Below are 22,084 nucleotides of genomic sequence, written 5' to 3'. Positions count from 1 at the left end.
GAAACATAAATAAACTGAAGACTATAATCAGAAAAAAATTTACGAGATGAATAAAACCATTTTAATCGGCCTAAAAAATTTCTACGCGAAAACTTTCATCAAGGGTACCTGGTATCTGCGATACATACCTGCTGTAGGTATATTTTTTTACGAGACCGGGTCTAATCTTTAAAAAGAAAAAAACTTCACTTCGTGTTATATAATAGAAGGAAATAAAACGAATTTAACACCGAACACATTTATTATATAAACGAAGAACGATGTTAAAAGCGATTATTTCGCTTATATGAGCTTTTTATAAAGCTCTACCAAGCATGACGATGTTTCACTTATATTTAATCATTGTAATAAAAGCTCGTGTGTACGACTACACAGCACCTACGTGAATTTTTCCATTTTTTTATTGTTTAGATAGGTATCTACATTCTACATGTATTTCCTACGATTAATATTTCAACTCGACTGCGAATTTTTTTACTCCCTGCGAATTCCTGTTTTTTTTTCTAACTATAGAAGGGAAAGGTTTCCTGAATGGAGCAAAAAAATTCGAGATGGACAAACCTAGATTAGGAAGAACATGCAAAAATATATCAACACAAAAAATTCTGTTTTTTTTAATTTTTGATAAATTTTTCAAAATGTGAAAAAATCAAAATTTCACCAAATTGATCTAGAAAGCGAAAATTTGATATTTACCTCATTTTCGACCAAGTTTTGGTTGTCTGATACATTTTTTCGTGCTCTTTCGATCCACCAAAAATTCGAAAAAAATCCAAAAATCAACTTTAAGCACCCGAAATGAGTTCACAAGATTCTCTTAATACCAGTTCATTCTAAAAAAGAACACCGCCCGAGTTAAAATTTATAAGTTTTAAAATTCATCAAAATACAGTAGAAAGGGAAATAGCTCACATCAATCTTAATAATCGAATCCACCTTCAAAACCATTTCGACTTTACCCCCACTTCTTTATTAAAATTCTAAATTTACACACCTACACTTATCTTTGCAAAGAAATTACTAACTTTTCTCGTCGGTAATTTTTTTCTTCATTACTCCTGCCCCCTCCTATGCTTACTTTCAACCTTTGATCTGGGACTGTATAGATTATTTGTCTGCGTTGAGTAATACTCGTACTAATAATTTCGCGATAATGCTGCGTAACGCGACGACAACGATGCGATGTATTTATTAAATTAATTTTTAGCTTTCCGTAAGGTTGTCAAATTTTGCCATTTTAAACGTTCATTTTGTCATTATAACGTTTAATGTGAAGTTTTCTCTCGACAAAGTGAAAAAAAAAAGATTTTTAAAGCGGAGGCGTTGATTTTATTAAAAATTCATCTCTAGCGTTGGAAATACTTCGAGAATCGAGTTCGTATTTGATCAAAGAAAAAAGGAGAAGGAGAACCAAAAAAAGTATAATCTTATTTCAACATATTTGCAACCAGTCGTATTTCTATAGATAAATGTCTTTGTACGTTTGTTTGTGGACCTTTTAATATAGGGACATTTTTGCCAAGTTTTCAGTAGCGAGTGTGTTTTCGTTTTGAGATGAAATATTGTTTTCGATGTCTATCGAACTATTGTCATAATAAATTGAACTTATATCTAACTTTGAAACAGGAAGTATAAAAAAAATCAGCATGTTTATCTCGAAAAATTGACACATAAAAGAAAATAAAGGTGATTGAACCATTTAATCTTGAACCCTTGTTACTTGTCTGGTTACTCTCCAGTCGAACTGGCGAAAAGTGCAGCACAGTTGGCTGCAATAATTTTTCGTGGCTCAAAAAATTCAGTTGGCTGAATGTACATGACTAAAATGTCAGAAAAGACCTATCTTGGATTTTTGCAGTGGCATATTATCGAGATCGAAGGGAGGGGGTGCAATCATTCTTTATCGACCAGAGCAACTTCAATATCTAGATATTCAATGTTTAAAATGCACACCAAATCAAATTCCATACTCATAAAAGAATTTTCCCACATTTTTTTCTCCAGCATATACCTACTGAAGTGAAGCTGAAATACCTAAAACAACGTATCGGCGGCATCAAACGCGAAGAACAGAAATTAAAATTCATTCTTCGGCGTATGTGTACGAGTATTTCAATAGGCTGCTGCTGTATCGATAATGTGAAAACAGAAAGAAGTTATCGTTTATTGGAAAATAAAAAAGCCTTGACGGTACAAACAATTTACATTTACACTATATTCCAGCTCGTTAACAGCGTGGACGTGAGGAATTTTAGACGCGTGCTTGGGTTTTTTTTTTATAAACGTTAACACATCATCCGATCCCAACGAATAGCAAAATGCTGTATAGATGGTGAAATGTGAAATGAAATTAAAATTTACTCGTACTCGTACATACAAAAGTAACGCGGTAGGTATCAAAATTCAACGAGGGAATTGTACGCGAGTTTTTTTTTCAGCCATACAAACGAATTTTAATACGAGGTTCCCTGCTACACATGTATAATAGTACTTATTCGTACCTACTTGGAATGAATAAATGACGAATGAATGTAAAATAAAGGTACCCTTTTTTTGGGGGAATATTTCGAAACGAGCTCGCAAATCGCCTCTTATTGTCGAGAGAGTTGAAATAGATGTTTTAATTTACATTTCATTATTTATGTACATTGTTTCAAAGAAATTATTTTACACTTTTGCTTGTTTGGAAGTATAGGTATCCTAAACTCACAGAAAAAATTTCGAATCGAAAGAGAACCTCAAATACCTACATCAACAAGCAAATTTCAGCTGGTGAAATTCATTTCTCGATTTATAAAAAATTTTTCAAATTTTAAATGGGGCACATTTTTACTTTAAAAAATGTAAAAATTAGATCAAATCAACTTACAAAACTTAAATGAGAATTCATTTCCTATTTTCAACCTTCTGAATCGATTGGTGACGATTTCGAGTCATTCTGGAGTCTCCAGCGGGTTTTTGCATCGTTTAGTTTTCGGAAAAGTGCCATAAATATGGTCAAAATAGAATACATATCTGCTCGAAATAGAAGTAAGATTTCACTGCTTGCGTAGGCTACCACTCTACTCAGGTTACTATTAAAAGAAACAATAAATGGATGACTTGAGAAGTGTATCGAGATCTTAAATTTATTTTCTAACGACAGCTAGCACGTGTGATAGGTTATTTCCATATCGAGTGGAAATACTGACTTATCGAGGTACTTGAGATGAAGACCATCGTTTTCTATAATGTAAAAGTTGGGAGTGAACTTTGGTTTGAGACATTTTTAAACGTATTCACGAGCATGACCGTATAAAGATTCTATAGGGTCGAATATTCGATTACTCTTCATTGAAATGAGACGATGACGATGAGAAGTAATGACGAAAGGGTAGTTGCACCAGATCCAGATTTTTTCCAGGGACCTGGGCCGAATTTCAAAATAAAATAAATTTTTAGACACACCGTCTTTATTTTCTTTATACTTTTTTTTTCTAAATTTGGGAGCTAGAAAAGCACTGAGATGAGGTCGTATTTGAAAAAAAAATTGTTTGGATTTATAGTACGAGGTAGACCCACTTTTTTTTTTTGATTTGAGCGATCATTTTTTTTTCAAAAGAAAGAAAGGAGGTAATTGTCCACCACAAAATTTATAGGTAGCTGCCTGATCGCAAAACAACGAGTTCAACAGGGGTCCAATTCAAAATCTCAGAATACAATTTTTGTCCAATTACACCTATAAAAAAAATGAAAAAATTCCAGGACATATTGAGCTTTGAAAGATTGTAGGGCTCATAGGGTATTTCTGGGGCACCAAATTTTCGAGAAATCGCTCAAAAGTGGTCAAAAAATATGATCAAAAGAAGTACCTAGGTATTTTTTGGTCGTAAAATTTTCAAAAAAATTTCCAAAAATGGCCGAAAAATGTGATAGGATAGCTACAATTTTGGGAATCGTCTTTTCTACTCGCAAGTTCAGTTTCCTAGAGTTTGGGCGCGATTTTGAATCTGCGTACCTCGAAGCCTTTTTTAAGGCCCAAAGTAATGTTCAAGAAATTGCCCAAAAATGTGTGAAAAATGAGATTGTGCTGATACAATTTTTGGAATCTTCTATAACTGGATGTGTGCGTAGAGTAGACAACACAATTCTCAAAGTTTTTCCGACCATTTTGGGCAATTTTTTGTTAGGTATTTTTGGACCCATGAAAATCCCAGTTTGGATGCTCATGCACTCTGAAAATCACGCCAAACATAAGGAAACTCGACTTAATATGAGTAGAAAATACGATCCATAAAATAATAGACGCCCGATCACATTTCTCGGCCATTTTTGGACAATTCTCCGAATATTTGAGGCCCAAAAAAATGCCCTAATTCTCCGAATATTTGAGGCCCAAAAAAATGCCATAATTCTCCGAATATTTGAGGCCCAAAAAAATGCCCTATGATCAAAATGGTAAGTCCTGACGTGATATTCGTGTTCAGCGTCACCAAAAACATGCTATTTCTAGTGTTGCACGAACAAAACACTTTTATGAACTTTTACCCCATTTGGGGAGGTGCTGGGGGCCGTGTATGGGGTCCAATCAAAAATCTGACATCATATTCGTGTTCAGCGTCACAGAAAACATAGAATTCGATATATCACATGCCCCAGGTTTTTTTTGAAAGTTTTGCCCAAATTTGGGGGAGGGGGTGCTACCTCTCCATTAAAAGATCCCATCTCGAAAATTGAATATTTTGAAAAAGCATCAAAAGGTACATCTGAGGAAATTCGCTCAAGTTTTTTTTACCACCCAATAAGTAAGAAACCCGCGATCAGTTTGGTCTCAGCCCCCTCAGGGGTCAGGTGGGAGGGGGGAAGGGTTGAATATTTTTACATTGTCTCGAGGTACTCAACTTCAGCAGCGCATTACTCCAAACCTAGTATGATACTTTGATAAAAACTGATTTCTGATGCTGTTTTGAAAATTTGAAATATTTAATTTTCGAGATGGGTTTTTTTGATGGAGGGGAGCACCCCCTCCCCTAATTTGGTTAAAACTTTCAAAAAAGTCTGGGGCATGTGATATATTGAATTGTATGTTTTTGGTGACGCTGAACACGAATATGACGTCAGATTTTTGATTCGACCACATCCACCTCCCCCAGCACCTCCCTAAATGAGGTAAACGTTCAAAAAAGTGTTTTTTTCATGCGACACATGAAATAGTACGTTTTTGATGACGCTGAACACGAATATAGCCTTAGTTTTTCAAATTGATCTCATCTATGGCCCCCAGACCTTCCCGAAATGAGTAAAACTCCATCTGGGGGCCATGGATGGGATTCAATCAAAAATCTGACGTCATATTCGTGTTCAGCGTCACCAAAAACATACAATTCGATATATCACATGCCCCAGATTTTTTTTGAAAGTTTTCCCCAAAATTGGAGGAGATGGGGGGGGGGGGTGCTCTCCCTCAATTGAAAGATCCCATCTCGAAAAAGCATCAAAAGGTACATCTAAGAACATTTTTTCAGAATTTTAAATGATAGCTCCCACTTACAGCGCCATTTTGAAATTTGAACTTTCAACTTTTGAGAATTTCAAAATACCTAAAAAGTTCCAAATATACAATGCCCTTTTGAACTGTAAAATCAGCTTTCATCAAAGTATCATAGCTTTGGAGTAATGTGCTTTTGAAGTTGAATACCTCGATCCGAGACAATGTAAAAATAATTGAAGCCCCCTCCACCCACCCCCCTGAGTGGGCTGGGACCAATCCGATTGCGAGTTTCTTACTTATTGAGTGGGTACAGACATTGTGAGAAAAATTCGAGCATGACTCAAAAACGCTGGTCTAATTGAAGTGGAATGGCCCAAAAACCGTCATTGAGTGGAAATTACGAGCCCCCCCCCCCCCGAAATTGTAAAGATAAACAATATGGAGATTATTCTGTACAATCGTGAGGTAACTGTAAAAAAATTACCGGAATCAGAGGATTTGACTTCATTTTTGGTTCAAATTGATTAAATGGTTTGCTCCTGGCGCAGAATCCGCTTACCACTCCAGTTCAATTTTTTCATCAGAACCATTTGGCTAATCGTAGGCTGTAATTAAATATCCATTTCCATTAATCTTCTGAAAGTATAATTCGCACCTTGAGCTGTTTTAATTTTTTTTTTTTCTTTTTTTGGACGTGACCATGAAGTTTAGATTAAAAAAATTAGGAATTCGCCACACCAATGGATTTTTTAAAATGTTTAAAAATCTAAAAATGAACTATAGTTTCTAAGCTTTTGATTCAAAAAGTTTTATTTATGAACTCATCTGATCATACTTGTTTTTTATTCGCAATTACCCAAATACATATTTATGACGCAAAGTAGCCTACTTGAAAATAAAATTGCAAAATTTCATCGAAAAAAAGCACGTATGTACAATCGCGAAGAAGCCTTCACGTAATTCATTTCTCTTTTATAGAATCAGCCTCGACACCACACTTACACGTGTACCTAGTTGTAACATAAAGCATACAGTCGTGTGTGGGGGTGGAATTGAGGTATATAGCATTGGGCAAAGAAATATACGAGTGTTCGGTATAGGTAGGTACCAAAAATGGTGAAATGAATTGGCGAAATTCTCGATTTTGCGAGATAAACACACGAAAAGCATACACGTTTTATATTATAAGTTTTCAATTTGTCAAAAACAGTCGACTCGACATGTGAAGTAATTTTGTGTAACGCGTGTGTTTTTATTCGCCCTTCCCGCAACACCTTGCACCTGTTCTGTGGATGTCGCTGTCGTCGACGACGACGTTGCCATCTCCGCCACCTTTAGCTATAGCTAATCTTATTCATTAGGTTTCTCCTCGTCGTCGCGTAATGAAAAATTCATATTTGAAGAAATTTGTTTAGAAATACGCAGTTGGAAATGTTTTATAAGGTTGTTTTTTCTTTTTTTTTTTTTTTTCGATATAAAAGTATATTGGAATTTCGAATCCACGTCGATACGGGGTTCTGTGCTGGTTTCTTCTTTTTCTCGTGTACGTAATACCGCGTACGGTACGCTGCTGATATCGTTTATATACCTTTTCGAGGTCCATTTAACCGTAAGCGTAGGCTTTGCTGGTTTATTCTCGTAAATACCAAACCAACTTTTCTATCTCTCGGATAAATGGTAAAAGTACTACCAACGAGAAGAAAAAAAAACTAAACTTGTTTAACATTTGTTTTTTTCCATTTTTCATCTTCGGCGCTATTCTGTTGCTCCGTTGTTGTTGTTGTTGTTGTTTAAAGTCGATTTTTATTTTAAATGAAATTGCCTCCGGTGTTTGTACACAGAGGCGAAACACTTTACTTTATTATCGAACATTGAAACGTGGATATTTATTTTATTACGCCAGGCTTGTATCTCTCTCTAGCCTGTTTCCTTAATCGTTATAGCGAGAGTTTTATAACAATTACCGCATCTTTGTGGGCTTATCTAGCTACTCGAGTCAGCAGAAGCCTATAAATAAATAATTAAACTTTTCGAAATACCCGGAAACGTTTACTATGCGAAACTAACACGCAGAAAAAGTTCATCAAATGAAAAAATCTTTTCTTTTGGTAGTGGTAAAAATCAGAAAACAGAGTATCTTCGGCCGATCCGACTCTCAGAGTTTGTAATTGGAATATCGAAAGTGTTCGTGAGCAATTCGAGTTATTCGAGATGATGGAATTTTCACAAATTCATCTCGCAATAGCTTAGATCTTAATTAATTTTGCGATTTGTTGGGATTAATTTTATTCGGTTTTAGTTTTGAAGCGTTCGCGGGTATGGAAAATGTGTTGAAATGTGACGATGATTTTTTTTTCTCTCGAAAAATATACTGCGAAGTTCGTTTATTCTATTTTGTATTATTTTCTTGATGGGTAAAAGTTCCGATTAATAGTCTCACTTTTGTGACCGAAAATTCGGAAAAGATACTTATTTTGCAAAAAATTGCCAAAAAAAGCTCTGTCTTATGCAAAATGTCAAAATCTTTTGATTTGTCGTCAAAAATTACTCACAATCTCACTTTTATGGCAAATTTTGGAAAAAATATTACTTCTCCAATTTCTTCGCCAAAAATTGGCAAAAAATTGCTGCTTTTTGCTGAAATTGTATCGCCATTTGAGAAAAATTTTCACGTTTTCGCAAATTGGCAAACTTCCCGGTAAACACATAGTACGCGATACGCCAGCGAATAGAAGGCGATCATCGTATTGGCAGCCGGCGTATCGCCGGCGGGAATCGCGTTCGAATCGCCGGCGAAAATGTCCGCTTTTTCCGCAGCGGAATCCGAAGGCGATACGCCGGCGGGAATCGCAGCGATATCGCTGTTGAAATAGAACGCGATTCGAAGGCGATTCGTCGGCGGAAATCGCAGCGATATCAGAACGCGATTCGAAGGCGATTCGAAGGCGATAATCGCAATGATGTTTTGCTTTGGTTTTTTCCTAGTTTCTTCTCCCACATTAGAATCAGAACGTATTCTTCAATTAATTTTACGAGTAATTTACTTGTTTACATAATTAAAAATCAAGAAAACAAAATAAATAACGAGTAAATTAAGTGAAGAATGCTTTCTGATTCTGATGTAGGAAGACAAACTAGGAAATAACAAAAGAAAAAACGATGAAGTACCTATACTTGGGTAAATCACTTCACACAAGAATGCAACAACGTCAATTGTAATTTATTAAAATAACCAAAAACACAAAAATTGAATTATGGAGATTTAGAATAATTATTCTAAGTCACCATACAAAATCCATTTGAAATCATCAAAAACAGTTCAAAATCACCATGAAAAATTCCAAGCTGAATAAAAAAATTAAATTTGAATCAATACAGTGAAAAATTTATTTTAAAAATCACAAAAAAGTGTCAAAAATTGCTAAAAAAAAATTCATTAGAAATAATCATAAAAAAATTCCAATCTGACTCATCGCCGAAAAATTTATTCTATGTACACACCACGAAAAAAAATTGTTCGTTATCACTCCAAAAAAATTAATCAAAATTCAACACCAGAAAACCAATTTGAAATAAACACGAACGAAAAGATTAAAAAAAACACAACATTCTGCTCGTTATTGCATGCTTGCGTAAGAACATCTGAATGCTCACTCGATTGAACGCGAAACAAATGCGAAAATCGCATGAAAAATATTGTAAAAGAACTCTACTAAAGTCGCCTTCTATTCGCCGACGAATAGACCGCGGAAATCGCGCTGAAAAAAATTAAAAAGATCGTTGCGAAATTCGTAGGCGTATCGCCGGCGGATTCAGCAGTGTTTTTTTCAAATTTTTTCAGCGCGATTGTCGCGTTCGATTCGCCGGCGGATAGAACGCGAGTATCGCGTTGAAAATATCACTGCTGAATCCGCCGGCGATACGCCTACGATTTTCGCAACGAGTTTTTTCATTTTTTTCACTGCGATTTCCGCCGTCTATTCGCCCGCGATACGCCTACGATTTTTGCAACGAGATTTTTCATTTATTTCACTGCGATTTCTGCCTTCTATTCGCCGGCGAATCGAACGCGATTTTCGCGACCGCGATTTCCGCCGGCGATTCGCGTTCGGTGTGTTTACCGGGTTTTTCTCTTTTTTGCCAAAAGTTGTTCAAAAAGTATTTTTTCCCAGCAAGAAATATTGCAAAAAGCTCGGTTTTTGCAAAAAACATGCAAAAAAGCTCTAATTTTACAAAATAGCTCAAATTTTGCAAAAAAGCTCAAATTTTGCAAAAAAGCTCAGTTTGTGTAAAAAAAAAATCGCGAAAAAGCTCAATTTTTGCAAAAAAAAACTAAATTTTTGCAAAAGAGCTCAGTTTTGTGAAAAAAGCTCAGTTTCGTGAAAAAAACTCAGTTTTGTGAAAAAAAAACTAAAAAGCTCAGTTTTGTGAAAAAAGCTCAGTTTTGTGAAAAAAACTCAGTTTTGTGAAAAAAACTCAGTTTTGTGAAAAAAACTAAAAAGCTAGGTTTTGTGGGGGAAAAGCTCAGTTTTGTGGGAAAAAGCTCGGTTTTGTGGGGAATAAGCTCAGTTTTGTGGAAAAAAGCTCAGTTTTGTGAAAAAAACTAAAAAGCTCGGTTTTGTGGGGAAAAAGCTCAGTTTTGTGGAAAAAAGCTCAGTTTCAGCTATAAAAAACCTCAGTTTTTGAAAATAAAAGCTCTGTTTTTGTAAAAAAAAAGGTCAATTGTGCAACAAAATAATTGCAAAAACCAAGAGTTTTTGCAAAAAAGCGCTCACGTTTTTGCAAAAAAGCTCAATTTTTGCGAATAAGTTCAAGTTTAGCAAAAAAAAGCTCGAGTTTTGTAATAAGAAACGCTTGGTTTTGCAATAAAATTGAAAAAAACTCGGTTTTTTGCAAAAGACTTTCGCAAAAATTTGCAATGAAGCTCACTTTTTGCAAAAATTTTCAAAAAAAAATAATTTTTGCAAAAGTTCCAAAAAAATTAATTTTTGCAAAAAGTTCCAAAAAAGCTCAATTTTTGCAAAAATTTCCAGAAAAGCTCAATTTTGAACAAATTTGCAAAAAAGCTCAATTTTGCACAAATGTGCCAAAAAAGGTCAAGATCTGCAAAAATGTGCAAAAAAGCTAGGTTTTTTTTAGAAAAGCTTGGATTTTGCAAAACAGCTCAGTTTTTGCAAATAAAAGCTCTGTTATTGCAAAAAATCTCAGTTTTTTGCATATGAGCCCAATTAAGTTTTGCAAAAAAGCTCCAGTTTTGTAAAAAGAAAAGCTTGGTGTTTGCAACAAAATTGCAAAAAAAACTCAGTTTTTTGCAAAAGTTTTCGCAAAAATTTGAAATAAAGCTCAACTTTTGCAAAAATTTCCAGAAAAGCTGAATTTTGAAAAAATTTGTAAAAAAGCTCAATTTTGCACAAATGTGCCAAAAAAGGTCAAGATCTGCAAAAATTTGCAAAAAAGCTCCGTTTTTACAAAAAAGCTCCATTTTTACAAAAAAGCTCCGTTTTTACAAAAAAGCTTGAGTTTTGCAAAAAAGCTCTGTTTTTGCAAAAAAAGGGAGGTTTTCATATAAAAACTTGTTTTTTGTCAAAAAGAGCTTGGTTTTTTCAACTAAATTGCATATAAGCTCGGTTGTTTCAAAAATTTGCAAAAAAACTCGATTTTTTACAAAAGCTTGCCAAAAAGCTCAAGTGTTGCAAAAAGTTGCAAAAAAGCTCAATTTTTGTAAACAAAAGCTCATTTAATGCAAAAAAAGCTCGGTTGTTGTATTAAAAAATGTCAAGTTTTTGTAAAAAAAAAAGCTTTGTTTATGTAAAAAAGCTCAGTTTTTGCAGAAAAGTTCATTTTTTCCAAAAAAGCTTGATTTTTTGATTCTTGCAAAACATTGCAAAAAAGCCTGGTTTCCGTAAAAAAAATTGCAAAAAGCTCGGTTTTTTGACATAAAATTGCTATAAATTGTCTTCTGTTTGCAAAAAATTTCCAACGTTTATTTTTATGAAAAAATCGCCCCAAAAGTCTCGCTTTATCACCAGAAATTATCAAAAAAAAACTTGCCCTTTTGCTAAAATTGTCGAAAAAGTTTCAAAAAAGTCTGATTTTTTCACAAAAATTGCATAAAATAATGAGTTTTCTGATGTAATGTAAGTGTGTGGAAAGTAAGTTGAAAGGGACATTTAGGTGTATCATAAAACTAAGCAGACAGCTGTGATGAAAAATTTGTATTGGAAAGATAGGCGGGTTCTGCGCCAGGAGTGTGAAAATTGAACCATTAACTCAGAATGTAGGCACAATTCATATCTACTAACTCGACTCAAAAATGAAGTCTGGGTTCGGTCATTCGAGTTCAAATGAATTGAAGTTCAAAAAAAAAAAAAGAAAAAAAAACTCATCCAAAAAACCATAAAACCACAAAAACAGCACAAGGTACGGATTAGAAATTTAGAAAGAAAGTGAAAATGGATAATTGGTTGTCTTGGTTGCAGCTTAAAATTGACCAGAGGACTCAGATGAAAAATTTGAACTGGAGAGGTAAGCGGGTTCTGCGCCAGGAGTGTGAAAATTGTCTATTGCCTCAAAGTGTAGACACATTTCACACCAAATAAGTCGTATGGAAGAGATTGAAGACTCAAAATCGATATTAAAAATCCAAAAGCTCAGATATGAATATTCATCCAGAAAGCTCAACTTTTTATGATGATTGCAAAAGCTGAATGCTGAAGGCACTTCGTTATCATTTTTTAACCAAACGAATTTTCAAACTGGCATCTCAACACATCTTGGTGGAGGAGAAGGATGAGGATGAGGAAGGGGGTACAGGGTCTAACAAACCCACTTCTCAAGTCCGACCTCTCTAACTCCCTCGTCCCACTAAAATTTCAACAAAAAAAAAAGTAAAAAGACCCGTGGTCTATCGTATTTTTTTCAAGGGGGAGAGGGGTTTGAGGAAGTTGAGTTTAAATATTGTTTTACTTTTTGGATACAAACGTTCTATTCAGTGTCCCTGCCCTTCACCAAATGGGTTATCAAATCAGCTCGGTTTCGAGTTCACGTCCTCCGTATTACGGTTGTTTACAAAACAGCTGCGATCACTAATGAAGCATTCAACGAATAAGAATGCAAATTGAAATTTTCACGCGACTTATACGAAATTATTTAGAAATTGATGTCGAAATACATTTGAATTAGCACCGCGAGTTCATTATCCCATGACTGGAAAATGTCTCCTGCAATCAAAGTATATATACTTATCGAGGTTACTCGACACTCTTTGAAGATGTGCCTGCCTATATTTTAAACAACCATTCGTCTTTCTGCTATGGTAATTCAGTTCACGTCTAAAAGAGCGAAATTACTTCGACAGATCCGGCTGTTTAATAAATTCAGCAAAAAGCGGCCGGCGAACGACAATTTTTCTTTAATAAACGCGTTTATACGTCGTTTACGCGATGCTAAGAAGTTATTAATTTTCGCTTTTGTGAAATATTTTTACGAATAACTGAAAAGCAAGTTTCTAAATAGCAATGTAATAATACAAATATATTGTTTTATACATCAGAAGGTAGGTAATTTATTACGCCACTTTTTATGCTATAGGTAAATTACTCGTAATGAATTGTATTTCAATAATGAAACATTATTTACTCGTAATTCGAGAATGTACCTAGTGATTTTTTATTCGAATTTCAAAGCATTAAATATCGAGATTTTTCATCAAAGTTTTTTATTTTTTGTTGAAATTTTCTTCATATTTCCAGCTGCGAAGTATTTGATAATTTTTTTCCCCCAACTCGAGTGGGATTGAAATGTTCTACATATTAGAAGGGCTTATCCTGTTTTTAGACAGCTAAGGCGTTTATTATGATGAAAAATTCAAGGTACTGAATTTTTTTTAAAGACTGGATTTCAATTTTTTTTCTCATCCAAGATTGACGTTGAAATCTTCAAAATTGGTGGATTTTTGCATCGAATATTGTTTTGCGACGACTTTGCCAATTACCAACAAACTATTTTCGACGTTTTGGTTTTGGTCAAAACAGTCGTATTGGGCGTTGAATGTTGATCATATTATTATTTATCTCATTAAGATGTTTAAAGCTCGAGTATAAAATTACAAGTTGTTATTCTTCGAGTAGGCAGGTACCCTTTATCACAATGCACACGTAAACATAGCGTGAGTTTTGGGAATTAAGTCGTCGAAATGCGCACTTTACCAGGCATTATCATCGATACCCCCTTTGATATCCGCCCAGCTTTTGCCCAAAAAAAAAGAGGGGAAAAACGTAAAAAAATCTTGGCGTTTGAAAACATCGGCATTTAATCGAATGTAAAATTAATTCGGACGGGTTAACAAAACAGACCATTAACGAAGGATAAATCCAACTCGAACAACGTAATAATTTTTTCCCCTTCGCCAACACCGCCATCATCGGCAATTTGCAGCCATTGGCGCGAAAATTAGCCGCAGATAGAAATAAATTGACGTGTTGGTAATCGTTATATCGTTGGAAAGCTCAACGAACGAGTCACTTGGAGAAAATTATAAATAAACAAGATTCTCGCGGTGACCTTTGTATGGGCTTGGATTATGAAAAACGTTTAATTGGTCGTCGCACGTCCTTGACATGTTTCAATTTCGTTTTTCGTTTTTTTCTGCTCTCTCATTCTACTATACGAGTTATCCTCGAATTTGGAATTTTTAGAATATGTAAATTTAATAATTTAAATCGTATCGATACGAGAAATTGGGCTAATTTTGGCCACTGTTGCAAAATATCGAAGAAATAATTTTCCGCGAATAAAATATGCCGCATTGTTTTGCCATCGTCGTCGGGTGAAGGTGAAATATTTATTCGAAACGCAAAAATATGTACCTACTCGCGTAAACCCAAACATCGGATCTCAACTCAATGGCATGTATATTTCGAATTCGAAATTCGATTCGTACTGTTGAAAAGTTTCCATTCTCGCCCGTCAAAATTTCAAATAAGTTTGCGATTTTCTCTTCCCCAAGATACCCCCCCCCTGCTCAGCGGTATTCGTAGCCGAAAATTTTACCGAATAAATTAATAAAACGTCGTTATCGATTTCGTTTTGTGTAGAAATACGTATCAACTTGTGTATATTCTGATAAGTTGGCGTGTGCTTGTTTAAATGTTTAACACATTGACATAGCCTAAGGAGCTGTTTTCGTATTTGAATTTTCTAATTAATGGCGTGTAAATTTTGGCACTTACGGGTTACCCTTTCGCCCTATATGCGGGGATATGACCTTAAGGATAATCGAAGATGTCGTTATATAGGTATGTAGGTGAGATGATGAGTTGAAGATGTGTGGTTACGATTTTATTTCAGGACTGGTATTTACTAGTCAGTTTTTTTTGTTTTTTTTTTGTTCAAAAAAGAAACGACTTTAGCAGCTAAAAGAATTTTAAAAAAGAATGTAGTTACTTAACCAAAAAGAACGAGAAGTTACCAGACGTGAAAAAAACATTTCAAGTAGGAAAAAAAATCACAAAAAAGCCAGAATATTTCGATTAACAATGTAAAAAATTACGAAACAAACGTTTCAAGTGTTTAATAATGAAACTCGATTGAAATTTTATGAAAAAATCAAGACTTTTTTTTTTAGCAATTTAAAAAGTTGGACTATTTCGTAACTTTTTCGATAGCACAGCAAAACTTTTAGGCAATTTTTGACATAATAGTGAAATAAATATCTTTTGAATCGATTCTGATCAAACTAGCAATTTTACAACTAGGCTGCTAGTCGGACATTTCGTCATCATTATCATGTTTCAAAAGTTCAAAGCTTCCAAGTTTATCGAGCAACAAAATTTTTTTTCAACATTTCTTAAAACTCATAACCTAGAAAACAGCTGAACCGATTTCGATGAAACTTTGAAATCACACTAGGTATTCACGATTCCTACAAAGTACTAATACGACCCTCCATTTTTGGTGAATCATTCATGAACGAATTGATAAATTTTTTGGAAGAACCATTGGCGAACAAGTAGATTCATTTTTGGCGAATCATTCGCACCAACGAATTCGTCAATTCTTTAATTTATCAACCAATTTGTTCGCGAAGGAGTCACTTATACGAATCAATTCGTTCGCGAAAGATTCACCAGAAATTATTCAATTCGTTCGCGAACGAATCACTTATACAAATCAATTCGTTCGGAAATGATTCATCGAAAATTGAGTAAATGAATCGATTCGTTCGTGAACGAATCACTTACACAATTACACAAAATAATCAATTCGTTCGCGAACGAGTCACTTATACAAATCAATTCGTTCGCGAATGATTCACCAAAAATCATTCAATTCGTTCGCGAACGAATCACTTATACAAATCAATTCGTTCGTGAATGATTCATCGAAAATTGAGTAAATGAATCAGTTCGTTCGCGAACGAGTCACTTGAAGTTGATCTTGAACAAATTGATTCGTTCGCGTACGAGTCACTTATACGTACAAACCGATTCGTTCGCGAATGATTCACCAAAAATCATTCAATTCGTTCGCGAACGAATCACTTATACAAATCAATTCGTTCGTGAATGATTCATTGAAAAATCATTCAATTCGTTTGTAAGAGGGTAAAATGACTTAAAGTATAGATTGGAGAGGTACCTATAATCGTTTGTGTTGTTTCCTGGAAATATCCCTTAGAGTATTTCTTATAAATACTCACCAGAATATCACATGCTCTGCTAGGGCGTGAGTAGGAAAGGTTGCTTTTACACTCTTAACAGATGTTCACACTCACCATAAATAACAACAAGACATACAAGAAGAAATATATAATGAGTGTGAAATTAACAACACTGTTACATGATTCATACAATTACATACTTAGATGTATTCATAGGTATGTGTTAATATGACACTTTCTTAAAACTAATTATACACACTCTGGTGTAGGGTTGGCAAAAGGTATCTTTCAACGAAGATTCCCGATAGTATTCTATGATACATTCTAACCATGATGGCGATGAGTAGATCACTAATCCTTCTCACCTACTCGCCTCGAACCTAATCTCAGCGCATCGGACCTTAATAATATGTAGGGCAGAAGAACATATTCTTTAGCATATTTTTTTCTGTGCTATTAGGCAGGGAATATCAAACACATCTTTGCGAATCAAGAGAATTCAAGTCGACTGAGCCAATGTTATTTTGCATATTTTAGCATATTTCGACTAAAAATGTCCGTTTTAGCATATTTTCACCTGTTTTAGCGCATATTTCAGCATATTTAGTCAATTTTCACAGTTTTTCCCTATTTTTAGGGAATATTTTTAAAAATCTTCAAAATTTGCTTTTTTTGTAATTTTTTGAACACAAAATTTTTGGAAAACGAAATTTTTTGAACACAAATTTTTATTTTTTTCTCATAAAACTTTGAATTCTATATCCTTTCCTTGCAAATACCTCCTGGAATTTTCACATTATCAAACTATCAAGGTTACCATTGAATTCGCTTTGTTTTTCCCTGTAAAATGATACCCATATTGTGTAGGAAATGGTGGGAATATTTTGGCATATTTCAACTTTTTAGGAATTTTTTTTGCATATTTTCATCAAAATGAGCGCATAAAATATGCGCATATTTTGGGTTTTTTAGAGCATATATTCTTCTGCCCTAATAATATGTATCTAACACTAACTAAAACTAACTGAAGATTAATACTAACACTTAACACTCGAGAGTAAAACTTATACTTAAATGACTGCATTAACCGATTAACTGTGAATAACATACCCGCGTGCACTCTGATACGCTACTGGCGTTCTGTACTCTCGTTCAGGGTTGGACGTCAACTAAAAGTTTGACATAGTTGACGTCAACTTGACGTCAACTATGTCAAGTCAAAAACCAATAGTTGACATGTCAACTATTTTTGACATGTCAAACTTATATTTATTCAAAAAAAAGTAAAAAACATCAAAAATTCGTCGGATTTATTAAAAAATTGAGTCAAGAAATCATACAATCAAAAAAATATTCAATTTTACATTTTTTTTATTTCATTAATTTATTTTCATGTATTGAACCATGGCCTGGTGCCTGGCTAGACTTTTTTTAAAAATGAATTTTGATTGGCCAATTCATTTGACATAGTTGACATAATTGACATGTCAACTATGTCAAATGTCAACTATTCCATTTGACGCGTAAAGGTACATCACTGCTCTTGTTGCTTGGCTCGTATGGCTAGCTGACGAGAATATGACGCAGTGTTGCCTTAGTGCAACGCAGTGTTACCATGTGGGCGCGCCCTAAACATACCACGTACGGCATAGTAGTAAGGTGCACCGGGGGAAGTCAGAACGTTTTTTCACAATTTCAACTTTGATCAGCTGTTACTCTCGTACTAATGAACCAATATGGCTGAAATTTGGTATGTAGGTTTCCATAAGGGTTCTAACCTATGGTAAAAATTTCAGCGCGATTGTCGCCGTAGCTTTTGCACAATCGAATAAAATGTAACTTGTTCTGACTTACCCCAAAGTGGGGTAAGTCAGAAAATCTACAAAATTAATTGGTATTATTAGGATTCGACCCTGATCGATGCGCAATATGTCGAATAACATGTTTTCGAGGTCGTAGAATCCAAATCTGGAGTTATTTTTTTGTAGGAGTGGGGGGTGAGGCGTGGGGTGGGGGCAATTCTAAATTTTTCGTACATTATTGTGTAATATGTCGATTGATATGTTTTCGAGGTCGTAGAATCCGAATCTGCAGTTATTTTTTTTATAGGAGTGGGGGGTGAGGCGTGGGGAGAGGGAAAATTTCGAATTTTTCCTACATTATTGTGTAATATGTCGAATAATATGTTTTCGAAATCGTAGAATCCGAATTTGGAGTAATTTTTTTGTATGAGTGGTGGTGAGGCGTGGGGAAAGGGAAAATTTCAAATTTCTCCTACATTATCGTGTTATATGTCGAATAATATATTTTCTAGGTCGTAGAATTCGAATCTGGAGTTATTTTTTTTGTAGGAGAGGGAAGTGAGGCGTGGGGAGAGGTAATATATCAAATTTTTCCTACACTATCGTGTAATATGTTGAATAATATGTTCTCGAGGTCGTAGAATTCGAATCTGGAGTTATTTTTTTTTGTATGGGTGGGAGGTGAGTTAAGGGGAGAGAGAGTAAATTACAAATTTTGCCTATATTAATGTGTAATATGTCGATTGATATGTTTTTGAGGTCGTATAATTCGAATCTGGAGTTATTTTTTCGCAGGGGTATGAGGCGAGGCAAGAGGAGAGGAGAAATTTCAAATTTTGCCTATAATATTGTGTAACATGTTGGTTGATATGTGTTCAAGGTCGCAGAATTCGAATCTTGAGCTAGTTTTTAGGGTCGAGTGCTATTCAAGTATCACCGTTTGGGGAGAGGGCCCCACCCATGCGAACCTACGACTCACCTTCCACCTTCACCATAAAAAATGACTCCGGATTCGAATTCTACGACCTCGAAAATATATTATTCGACATATAACACGATAATGTAGGAGAAATTTGAAATTTTCCCTTTCCCCACGCCTCACCCTCCACTCCTACAAAAAAAATTACTCCAAATTCAGATTCTACGATTTTGAAAACATATTATTCGACATATTACACAATAATGTAGGAAAAATTCGAAATTTTCCCTCTCCCCACGCCTCACCCCCCACTCCTATAAAAAAAATAACTGCAGATTCGGATTCTACGACCTCGAAAACATATCAATCGACATATTACACAATAATGTACGAAAAATTTAGAATTGCCCCCACCCCACGCCTCACCCCCCACTCCTACAAAAAAAATAACTCCAGATTTGGATTCTACGACCTCGAAAACATATTATTCTACGTATTACACATCGATGAAGTCGAATCCTAATTATCAATGTTCACTTTTCTGACTTACCCCATAGCACTAATTTAGGGGGTAAGTCAGAAAAAGCGATATAAATAATGAATAATTGAAAATTAACAAAAATTGAATACTTGGGGTTTTACGTTATTGTTTTAGGAATACTTTCACTTATAATATCACTTTTACTGATCATTTCTTCTGAGGTAAAAAGCAGTTTGAAAAACACTGATTACAATTTGAAATCAAATTCAAAACAGCAACTAAAAATGAACCAATGAAAAGCCTGTAAAATGAAACTGGATCGCAAAATTTTTTATGCTGTGATGAAGTAGGGGTAGTACCCTCAAGTTACCCCTGGGTAGCGCTTCGGCAGATATAAGCCTCTAAGAGCTAGAGCAGTTTTTCTGACTTACCCCGAATTTGGACTTCCCCCGGTGCACCTTATATCACACGTTCGCGAACGAATCACTTATACAAATAAATTCGTTCGTGAATGATTCATCGAAAATTGAGTAAATAAATCAGTTCGTTCGCGAACGAGTCACATTAAGTTGATCTTGAACAAATCGATTCGTTCGCGAACGAGTCACTTATACAAATCAATTCGTTCGCGAATGATTCACCAAAAATCATTCAATTCGTTCGCGAACGAGTCACTTATACAAATCAAATCAGGCAGTAGATGAATCAGCTAAATCAGCTGTTACCCCCTCTAAAATTTTCTCTGTGACCTATGATGATGTTATTAACATTCTAAAAATCATCCAAAACTCCAATTGGCAAAACCTATGGAACTCAAAAACAAATCACAAACTATTTACCCACAAAAAATCAATCCTCCCTTGGAAGCACCTTAGTCACCTAAACAGATCAGAGGAAATTATAATCACCCGCCTCCGAATTGGTCATACCAAATTAACCCACAGCCATTTGTACACCAAAGCTCCTAAACCCACCTGTCAATTCTGTAATTCTGAAATAATCTCCACTCAACACCTTCTATTCTACTGTCCCTCCCTCAAAACAAAACGCCAATCCTTAAACATTTCAGACCTCAACCCTACAATTCCTGACAACATCAAACAGATGGAAAACATTCTCAAATACATCAAAGAAATCAATCTTTCAAACCAAATCTAGACTAACCCCTCGAAACTGGGCGTAAAAATCCTGGCAATTATACACGCCCAGTATAAAAAAATGTCAAAAAAAAAAAAAAAAAAAAAATTCGTTCGCGAATGATTTACCGAAAATTAAATTATACAATTCGTTCGTGATTGATTCATAAAAAATTTAGTAAATGAATCAATTCATTCGCGAACGAGTCACTTATATGAATCAATTTGTTCACGAATGATTCACCAAAATCCAAAAATTGTGCAATTCGTTCATGAATCATTCATCAAAAATTGAATAAATGAATCGATTCGCTCGCGAACGAGTCACTTATACTAATCAAGCATCGAAAGGTTCATCTATGGGATTTTTTCAGAATTTTAAATGGTTTCGAGATTTGAATTCTCAATTAGAAAGTTCAAACTTTCAACTTTAGGAGAATTTCAAAAAACCGAAAAATTTCAAAATAGACTAGAAAATTCCTCCAATAAAGGGAACTTCAAATAGAAACAATTCCTCATGTCTTTCTACAATAAATAACTCGATTTTTGAAAAAAAAAAATATGTGTGGAAACGAAAAATGTCTCTTAATTTAAACACGTGGAAAGAATTTTCCATTTTGAAACCTATATTTCGAATTATCCTTCACGTGCCATCTCATTTAGCGACACGTTTGGTATAATACCTGCCTACCCTCGGTATTTACTTGAAATATGTTCATCAGTGTTATAATTCTGAAAAGTTGATCATTAGATGTTATAGGTATAAAATCCTCTGCAACAAGTTGTTGATTCTGTTGGAAAGCGTGTCCGCGCTAATAAACTTATTTAAAGGTTCGTTAAAAGGAGGCGAAATCCGCCAGACGTAGTAATTTTTCGCTTGATAAAATAATTAGCTAGGTAAGTCGTTTCGTTTTGTTTCTACCATGTCGACCGACGTTTCTCTTGCCACTGGTAGCCAAAACTGGAAACATTTAATTATACAGACGCTTTTTAAGAGCCGAATAAAAAAACCAGCTAAATGTAAGAAAACTTTGCTTTTGTTAAATTTTCTTTTCAAGGTAATAGTATTAAAATGATAACTTCAACTTTCGTCCTTTTTTGAGAAAATAAAAGAAAAAAATTAGCCTCAAACTCGTGCCGACGAGTTTCTTTAATTAAATAACGCGGTGAAATGAATATCCCTTTTGAAGGACTTTTTTTTTAAAATATAAATTATACGGTATTTCTTTTTACAAAATTATAAACCGAATTTTTTCAAATATTTAACGAATTTTTTATCCATTTGGTATACTTTAAAATAAAATTCGAGTTTATTAACATCGAATTAAAGATATACTACCTAAAAAGTGAAAAAGTATTGTAATTTGTATCGATTTCGAAAAAAAAAGAAGGAAAACGTTGCTTTTTTAACATTTCAAAAAAAGTCGACGAATTTATTACACGACGATAAAGGCGAAGAAAGTTTTTTCACAGTTTGAGAAAGTTTGTTTCGATATTTGGTAGCAATTTAAGAACTTACCATACAATTAAGTTACATTGGTCAAATGTTCAAAATAACGCAAAAAAGGTGCCTACAACTACAAGTTTGTGGAGTTTGCGGGTAAAAGTTTTATACA

At 34.5% G+C, this 22,084-nt stretch overlaps 1 protein-coding gene across 3 annotated transcripts in view; it reads right to left on the bottom strand.

Annotated features, from left to right (window-relative positions):
- LOC135837893 (adipokinetic hormone/corazonin-related peptide receptor variant I-like) overlaps positions 1-22,084 on the bottom strand; it is a 104,707-nt gene that overhangs the window by 27,665 nt on the left and 54,958 nt on the right. Inside the window, exon 3 of one of the 3 annotated variants that reach the window (XM_065353325.1) lies at positions 5,955-6,075. The exons of 1 other annotated variant lie outside the window; for it this stretch is intronic. The gene's annotated coding sequence lies outside the window, so the exon portion shown is untranslated. Of the gene's footprint in view, positions 1-696; positions 834-5,954; positions 6,076-22,084 lie in introns of all 3 variants that reach the window. One more of the 3 variants, XM_065353324.1, reaches the window with a different exon arrangement.

This window comes from Planococcus citri, chromosome 2 (assembly GCF_950023065.1).
Source record: "Planococcus citri chromosome 2, ihPlaCitr1.1, whole genome shotgun sequence".
In the NCBI taxonomy this organism is placed as follows: Eukaryota; Metazoa; Arthropoda; class Insecta; order Hemiptera; family Pseudococcidae; genus Planococcus; species Planococcus citri.
The sequence above is the reverse complement of the archived record's forward strand: the minus strand, read 5'-3'. Positions and strand labels throughout refer to the sequence as shown.